Source organism: Trichosurus vulpecula, chromosome 8 (genome assembly GCF_011100635.1).
Source record: "Trichosurus vulpecula isolate mTriVul1 chromosome 8, mTriVul1.pri, whole genome shotgun sequence".
Lineage (NCBI taxonomy): Eukaryota > Metazoa > Chordata > Mammalia > Diprotodontia > Phalangeridae > Trichosurus > Trichosurus vulpecula.
The window spans coordinates 166,639,789-166,649,170 of record NC_050580.1 but is presented as its reverse complement, the minus strand read 5'-3'; the positions used below and the strand labels follow the sequence as shown (position 1 = coordinate 166,649,170).

General features: G+C 41.3%; 1 pseudogene; it reads left to right on the top strand.

Moving 5' to 3' along the window:
- Positions 1-7,540: 7,540 nt before the first annotated feature.
- On the top strand, positions 7,541-7,949 carry LOC118829657 (annotated as a pseudogene).
- The last annotated feature ends 1,433 nt before the right edge of the window (positions 7,950-9,382 follow it).

The following is a 9,382-nucleotide window of genomic DNA, read 5'->3' as shown; positions in this document are numbered from 1 at the left end:
ATAAGATTATCAGAATGGTTGAAACAGTGCTTATGTATTGAGAAACAGTAGAAGGGAAGATTGGATAGGTAAGGTAGGACCAGATCATGGAGAGTCATGAAAGTCATGTAGACAAGTATGGACTTGACATGATAGGCGACAGGGAGCAAAGCTTTGTAGGACTTCAGAATAAGGAGGGTGATGTGTGAAAGTGGTGTTGAGTATAGATTGGATGGGGAAATAAGCTAGAGGTAATAAGACCAATTATAATACTATTACAGTAATGTAGGTATTAGGTAATGAGGTCTAGACTAGGGCAGTGTCATAGGAATAAAGTAGAAATGGAGAAGAGACAAAGCTGACAGATAAAACAATGGATCACACTAATTCATGCAATCATAGAATTTTAGAGTTGTGAGGAATCTCAGACACCATCTATTTTACCCACAAATCACTTGATCATCCTGGACCTCAGTTCATGCATCTATAAAATCATGATTTGAGTGAGATGGCCTCTGAAGTTCCTTCTGGCTCTAGATTATTTTCTATGAATTATGAACTATATTTTACGGACATGAAGATAAAGAACTATAGGTTTTAAATGAATTGGCCAAAGTCACTTGGGAAAATTTGGTCACTAATTGGAAATAAGGGGTCAAGCGGTAATTGCAAATAAAAATATGCTTAAAATGATTTTTTAGGGTATTGAGACAAATTGCTAAGAAGAGGTGATTTGAAGCATTGGGAAATGATGAGTTGGATTTCTATATGCTGAATCTTAGATATTGACAAAACAAGCCAAGTATATAACTTGGAAGTATAGGACTTGACCTTGGTTAAAAGGTTGAGGCTAGAGAGGGAGTCACAAGCATATAATTAATATTTAAAGCAATAAGAGAGGAGGAACTCTCTAGGGATGGAGTGTATGGTGCAAGTAGGAGGGAGTCAGATTATGAAGGGGTTTAAATCAAACAGGATTTTATATTTGATCTAGGAAGTAATAGAGAGCCATTGGAGTTGACTGAATAGGGAAGTGACATGGTCAGACCTGTGCTTTAGGAAGATCAATTTAACAGCTGAGTAGAGGATGGACTGAAAGTAGAGGCTTGAGGCATGGAGAACAACCAGTAGGCTATTGTAATAGTCCATGAGTGAGGTGATGAAGACTTGGACCAGAGTGGTGGCAGTGTCAGAGGAGAGAAGAGGATATGTGCAAAAATCTCAATTCAGCTAATACTCCCTGCTCTGGATTGCTGACTCTTCTTGAGCAGGTGAAAGAAACAGAAAGTTAATGTGCTCAGTGCCTCTCCTCCTCCTCCTCCTCTCTCTCTCCCTCTTCCTCTCCCTCTTTCCTCTCTCTCTCTCTCTCTCTCTCTCTCTCTCTCTCTCTCTCTCTCTCTCATCCCTGCCTGTATTTCACTGTTCTGTCTCTGTTTCTCCTCACAATCTCTCCCTCCTCTAAGCTTCTCCAATCTTCACCTTGAAAAATCTCTGAATTAGTAATATCCTTCCATTCCTTAGATGTCCATGGGAAGTCATTTCAGGGACTAATGTCTTGTTTGCCCAAAGCCTTCTGGGAGATATGTTCAATGAAGGAAAGCACACACATCGTCATGCACAGATTAGTTCTTGGCCCTGGCTAGATGAAGGTCTCCACTTTTTGCCTTAACTGATATCCTGCATCCTCCTAGGAAAGCGGGATTCTGTCAAGAGACCTTGCCAAACTGAATATTGACAGTGAAAAGGATATTCCACAATGGCAATGCCCAAGAGAAGCAAGGCAGAACCATGCATTGGTCAGTTCAGCTGCTGTGTATATGTAGTTTATAGACCCTTTTGTAATGTCAAGATTGTGGACCCAGACAGAATGTGCTGTTGTGTGGTTCAGGTCAAATTTGGGAGATGTTTTGATGATCTACTTTTGTTTCCATTCTATGATATAATAAATGAATTCGTTTGGTTATTACCCATTTGCTAGATCATAGGATGATAGTTTCCAAACTGAAAGGGATTCTCACAGGCAATCTAGCCCGATTCCTTTATTTTAAAGGAAAATGAGGAAACTGAAGCCCAGAGAGGCTATGTGGCTTGCCGTAGGTCACATGTGTTTTTGATTAAGGAAAAAAAAACTGGACGGAAAGGCACTAATATCCATTTGCAAGATTTAGCAATTTAAAACTGTTAATGGCTTCGAATATCTCCTAAGGAAACATTAACTAAGAACCGGGGAACATAAACTTTTTTTACAACTGTAACAAATAATAAAAAATATACCTCAGTGCTATATTATGGGCAATTAAGTGAAAATATTTCTAAATTAATACTAACATATAATTTTTTGAGCAAGAAAAGGTCTCTAGTGGTCAAGATTAAGCAAATTGCAGTGCAGAGACCAAAAAAGGTAGCCAGGCAGGCTGAGCCACTAATCACCCTGTGCAGAAGAGAGTCTTGTAATGGCTAACATTTATGTAGCCTTTACAAGTACTTTACATACATTATCTTTTTTTCCTTATGGCACTCTTTTGAGATTGGCTGGGCAATTATTACTATGTCCATTTTGTGGTTGAAAAAGCTGAGTCTTAGATAGATTAAGGAATTTGCCCCAAATCATGTAGGACTTGACCTCAGTCTGGAAACCCAAGTCCAGTGTTCTTTCTACTACACAACACTGTCTCTTAGTGTTGACCCTAGGCATAGGGAAGTCACCCTATGATGTTACTTGTGGGACATAAAGCCTCACCCCATTTAAAAATCTTTTTCACTAGTCTGCTCTAGTTCTTGGCAATTGTCATGATTATAGGTTACCTGTGTGGCCTTGGGCAAATCACAGCATTTTTTTGAGCCTCAGATTCCTCACCTGGAAAATGAAGATGAAGATGATCTCCAAGGTAACTTCCAATTCTAGATTTGATAAGAAACAAAATTCTAAAGCCATAAGAATTGTTACTCTGGATAAGATATTGTCTCCAGAAGAATTGTAGGACCACAGACTTAGAGCTGGGAGGGGCTTCAGAAGCCAATTAGTCCAACACCTTCATTTTATAGATAAGGGGAAGTTAAGTGAATGGATCTATTAGAACATGTTACCTACTAATGGTGTGTAACCACAGTTGGTGGTGAGCAACCACACTGGCATACTCAGGATGGCTGCTAGCACAGGTTCTTTGATCTGCTTTTCTAAAAGAAAGCAATTTTAAAGGGGTCAACAATCTTACTTTAATTAAACATATATCAAGATGGCAGCTGGAAAGCAGGGACTTGCCTAAGCTCCCCCCTCCCAGGTCCCTCCAAACACCTATAAAAATGGCTCTGAACAAATTCTAGAGCTGTAGAACCCCCAAAATAGCAAAGAGAAGCAGGGTTCCAGCCCAGGGCAGCCTGGATAGTCACTGGGAAAGGTCTATCACACAGAGCTGGGAGCGGAGCAGAGCAGAGCCCAGTATGGGCCACTCTAGGACCAACCAGACTGGGAGCTAGGTGGAACAGGCCATAGTGCCCTGAATCAGTGAGCTGTGGCAGTTACCAGACTTCTCAACCCACAAATGCCAAAGACAACAGAGAAGGTTAGTGGGAAAACCTGCAGGGACAGAGTGAAAGGAATTCGCTGTTGGCCACTGCCCCAGGGTGGTGGAGGTGGTGCAGCTCTGGGACTGCTTCCAGAGCTACAGCTACAGTTGCTTCTGGCCCCAGGCCCACCTGGTGGGAGGAATTAAGCAGTGGATTAGAGTGGGAGTGCAAAGCCTGCTTTGCCCTGCCTGGATCTGGGCCACAATCCTGGTTGGTGGTTCTTGGGGGAGAAGGAGTGCTGGTGTGGCACAGCTTGCTGTATAGAAGTAGCTCTGAAAATAGCAGTGCAGCCCCTCAAGCTTGGAACAAAGTACTCTCTACTCTGTAAGCAGTCATACCCAGACAAAAGCTCAAGGGTCAAGTAGTTGGCTGGGAATATGAACAGGCAGCAAATATGGTCTCAGATTCAGACTCCGGAATTTTTTTTTGGTGGCAAAGAAGACCAAAACATACAGCCAGAAGAAGTCAACAAAGTCAAAGAGACTACATCAAAGCCTCCAAGAAAAATATGAATTGGGCTCAGGCCATGGAAGAGCTCAAAAAGGATTGGAAAAGCAAATAAGAGAAGTAGAGGAAAAATTGGGAAGAGAAATGAGAGTGATGCGAGAAAACCATGAAAAAAAAATCAATGACTTGTTAAAGGAGACCCAAAAAAGTACTGAAGAAAATAACACCTTAAAAATAGGCTAACTCAAATGGCAAAAGAGCTCCAAAAAATCAATGAGGAGAGAATGCCTTGAAAGGCAGAATTAGCCAAATGAAAAAGGAGGTCCAAAAGACCACTGAAGAAAATACTACCTAAAAATTAGATTGGAGGGGGGCAGCTAGGTGGCGCAGTGAGTAGAGCACTGGCCCTGGAGTCAGGAGTACCTGAGTTCAAATCTGGCCTCAGACACTTGACAGCTGTACTAGCTGTGTGACCTTGGGCAAGTCACTTAACCCTGATTGCCCTGCCAAAAAGCAAAATAAAATTAGATTGGAGCAAGTGGAAGCTAGTGACTTTATGAGAAATCAAGATATTATAAAACAGAACCAAAGGAATGAAAAAATGGAAGAGAATGTGAAATATCTCATTGGAAAAACCACTGACCTGGAAAATAGATCCAGGAGAGATAATTTAAAAATTATTGGACTACCTGAAAGCCATGATCAAAAAAATTACCAAGGAGAACTGCCCTGATATTCTAGAGCCAGAGGGTAAAATAGAAATTGAAAGAATCCACTGATTGCCTCCTGAAAAAGATCCCTAAAACTCCTGGGAATATTGTTGCCAAATTCCAGAACTCCCAGATCAAAGGGAATATACTGCAAACAGCCAGAAAGAAACAATTTGAGTATTGTGGCAACACAATCAGGATAACACAAGATCTAGCAGCTTCAACATTAAGGGATCGAAGGGCTTGGAATATGATATTCTGGAGGTCAATGGAACTAGGATTAAAACCAAGAATCACCTACCCAGCAAAACTGAGTATCATTCTCCAAGGCAAAATATGGATTTCAATAAAATAGAGGACTTTCAAGCTTTCTCAGTGAAAAGATGAAGAAGAATCAGAGAAGCATGAAAAGATAAACAAGAAAGAGAAATTGTAAGGGACTTACTAAAGTTGAACTGTTATGTTTACATTCCTACATGAAAAGATGATGTGTGTAATTCATGAGACCTCAGTATTAGGGTAGCTGAAGGGAATATATATATATATATATATATATATACATACATATATATATATATGTATATATATATGTATATATATATATATATATATATATATATATATATATATATATATATATAGAGAGAGAGAGAGAGAGGAGAGAGAGAGAGAGAGACAGAGGGCATAGGGTGAGTTGAGTATGAAGGGATGATATCTAAAAATATGAAATCAAATTAAAAGATGAAAGAGGAATATAATGAGAGAGGGAGAAAGAGAGAGAGATAGAATGGGGTAAATTATCTCACATAAAAGTGACTAGAAAAAGCAATTCTCTTGGAGAGAAGAAGGGGCAGGTGAGGGGGAATGAGTGAACCTTGCTCTCATCAGATTTGACTTGAGGAGGGAATAACATACACACTCAATTGGGTATCTTACCCCACAGGAAAGTAGGAGGAAGGGGATAAAAAAGGGGGGAGGATAGAAGGGAGGGCAGATAGGGGAGGAGGTGAACAAAAGCAAACACTTTCGAAAAGGGACAGGGTCAAGGGAGAAAATTCAATAAAGGGGGACAGAGTAGGAGGGAGCAAAATATAGTTAGTCTTTCACAACATGAGTATTGTGGAATGGTTTTACATAATTATACATGTGTGGCCTATGTTGAATTGCTTTCCTTCTTAGGGAGGGTGGGTGGGGAGGGAAGAAGGGAGAGAATTTGGAACTCAAAGTTTTAAAAGCAGATGTTCAAAAATAAGATATACAGGCAATGGGGCATAGGAATCTATCTTGCCCTACAAGAAAGTAAGGGAAAAGGGGATGGGGGGGTGGGGTGACAGAAGGGAGGGCTGACTGGGGAATGTGGCAATCAGAATATTTACCATCTTGGAGTGGGGGGGGATGGTAGAAATGGGGAGAAAATTTGTAATTCAACTCTTGTGGAAATCAATGCTGAAAACTAAAAATATTTTAAAAAATTAAACTTATATCTATATATATCTGTATGTCCATATATCTATCTCATTCACTTAGTTCAGGGGAAAAGTCAGTACCCTGATCTTCAGAGAAAACAAAAATAAGAGATTACAAGCAGAAATAACAAGCAGAGAAAATAGCACCGATCAACATACAAGGCTTCTAACTATCTGAGAAATTAGCACAGATCAACAGACAGATTCCATTTTGCATACATAGTTACCAGACAGAGAAGCACAGCATCTGGGTTTTCAAAGCTGGGGGGTACTCCTTAATGGCTACCCAGAGTCTCATCTGGCCAAATCACATGAACACTCTTCCAATGAGTGAGCCCCAAGGCAAAATGTTAACCTCAGAATATATACATATATATACTTCTCAGAACCAGAGGGCACCACAACCCTCATGACCCAGTGCCTAATTAGATATTAGCAAAAGGTATGAGCCTTCTTACAAACAAGCCTCCCCTAATCAAGCTTCCCTTAATAGGCTCCATATAAGGCCTATTAATGGGCAAGGAAGATCATCCCATTGTATTAACATTACATGATGTCCCAGTAGTTGTTCTGAAATCTGGTGCAATGGATCACTCAGAGCTCAAAGGTTCAGAGAAAACAATGACTTTAATAAAACCATACTTGATGGCCTTCAGATAAAGGCAGACTTTGAGGAAGTGCTGTGGCAAGTCACAGCAGCTCTGCCCTAGAACCAAGGAGTAGTCCTTGTGTTGTTGTTCATCCTTTGTCTTCAAAGAGGACCAATAACATGAGGAGGAGGATGTCTTGACTTGCATTGGATTTAAGTGAGGCAGGGCCGCATAAAGTCATCGGCCTCAGTCTCTCCCCAGAGTCATATGAGTCCAGTGGCAAGACATAGGTCAGGATGACTGGTAAAAAATGGCCTAGTTCAAGGATGGGGGACCTGCATCCTTTTTTATTAAGGGGGTTTGTTCTTTGAAGTTTGGATTCAGTCAAAGGGCCATACTTGAGGAACTAGAGGGCCACACATGGCCTCGAGGCCGAAGGTTCCCCACCCCTGGCCCTAGTATGCTTTCATAGAGGAATCTGGTTCTTATATACTCCTTGCCCAAAGGGCCTATAGTTGGATTTCAGGTGAATTCACATGGGGGAAAAGTAAACTCAAACTGCCCAGGCTGCTTCATAGTGTCCTTCCTGGCTCATGACAGGCCTCATCGTTGGTATTGGGTTGGGGAATAAACTCAAGTTGCCCCGGGTCTACAAGTGTCCTGGTCCACAGCAAGTGATCTAAGCATGAATTTAGTAACCAGGAATATTTTAGCCCAGATTAATAATAGGTGAGCTTCCCCTCAGTAATAATAGTACCCATAGTCTAACTTCCCTACCGAGATGGCGGTGTGTATCATGGTGATCACCAAAGAGAATTACCCACTCTACATCTGGAGCATCCCTGCCGAAGTTCCATTATATGGTGCACACATCTCTTGATGTGGTAGATGAGAAGGTCTCTGCCATGAGAAAGGCCCTCGTGGATCAGAGGGAGCTCTACCTGGGACTCCTGTACCCCACCAAAGACTACAAAGTATATGGCTATGTGACAAATTCCAAGGTGAAGTTTGTTATGGTGGTGGATCCCTCCAACACAGCATTTCGAGGCAACGAGATCTGCAGTATGTTTTGAAACCTACATAATTCCTACGCGGATGTCATGTGCAACCCCTTCTATAACCCTGGAGACAAAATTCATCGTAGGGCCTTTGATAACATGGTGACTTCCATGATGGTGAAGGTTTATTGAGAGAGAGTATAGTTTACAGTTAATTCTGAAAAATGCTGTTTCATACAGAACTGTATTGTGCCAATGTGTCTATATATTGCCTCCCCCTATGTATAATGTGAAAGCTGCTCTCTTTGGACATCCAAAATGTCTTATGTAAAGTGGAAGACTATATAAAGTTTATTTCAATAAAAAGTTGAATCTGACAAAAATAGTACACATGTTCTACTGTTTAAAAAGATAATCAAGTGTTCCTCCAGAACAAGTCTGTGAGACAAGTGGCAGGAGGATTATCACCCTTGTTGAACAGATACGAAAATGGGCTGAGAAAGGAGAGGAGACTTGTTGATAATTAGCAGATAAAGCCATTTATCAGGAAGCTCCTGGTCTAAGGAGGTAGGAACACAAGCTGACAGCATTGTTGGAAAAAAGGTAGGAGGAGTTCTTGTGCAAGTAGAGGAATTATGGAATCAAGCCTCCAAGATACTGTGGCCATCCTGTACAATGCCGCATGCCTAGACCAAGTGCAAATCTTTTGGGATCCAGCAAGAACTAGAGCCAAGGGGAGCAAGGGCAGACTCTTTGGTTTCTCCTCAAGTCACTCATGGCACTTGCTCCCCTAACTTCTCAGGTGAAGATCTTACTTCCCTGAAAAAATGGGGATATTTCTGAGAACTTCCTTTTCTCCCTGCCTTGTCATCTCACATCACTTATACATCTTCCCCAACTATCTCTCTTTTGCTCTGGTCTTACATGAGGAAGTGACCCTTCTCTTTGCCATGGCAAACCCTTTTATATACATCATTGGTCCCGTGCCATCTCCCCTTCTCTAGAAAATTGCCCGCACTATTATCTTATCTTCATCTTCTCTCTATATGCTGGCTCCTCCCTTGATACCTATAAACATATCTGTGTCTCCACCATGTTTTAAAAACTTGCACATCACCCTGCCATTCCCACTAGTTATCATTCTACACCTCTCTTTCCCTTTTCAGCCAAACTTCTGGAGAAAGATATCTATACTAGGTACCTCTACTTCCTCTCTGTCCACCCTCTTCCAAACTCTCTGTAGTCTGACCTCATCATTCAACTGAAACTGGTCTCTCTAGATTTAACCAATGATCTCTCTCTGTCTCTGTCTTTCTGGCAATTGGAGCCAGGTGACTAGCCCAGGGTCACACAGCTAGTAAGTGTCTAAGGCCAGATTTGAACTCAGGTCCTCCTGACTCCAGGGCCAGTGGTCTATCCAGTACACCACCTAGCTGCCCCACAATGATTTCTTAATTGTCAGAGCTAATAGCTTTTTTTTCCAGTTCTTATCCTTCTTAACTACTCTACAGCCTTTGGCATTATCACTTTCTCCCTTTGGATACCCTCTCCCCATTAGAATGTGAACTTGAAGGCCTTTTTTGTATCTTCATCACCTAGCACCATTCCAAACACAAAGTATTATT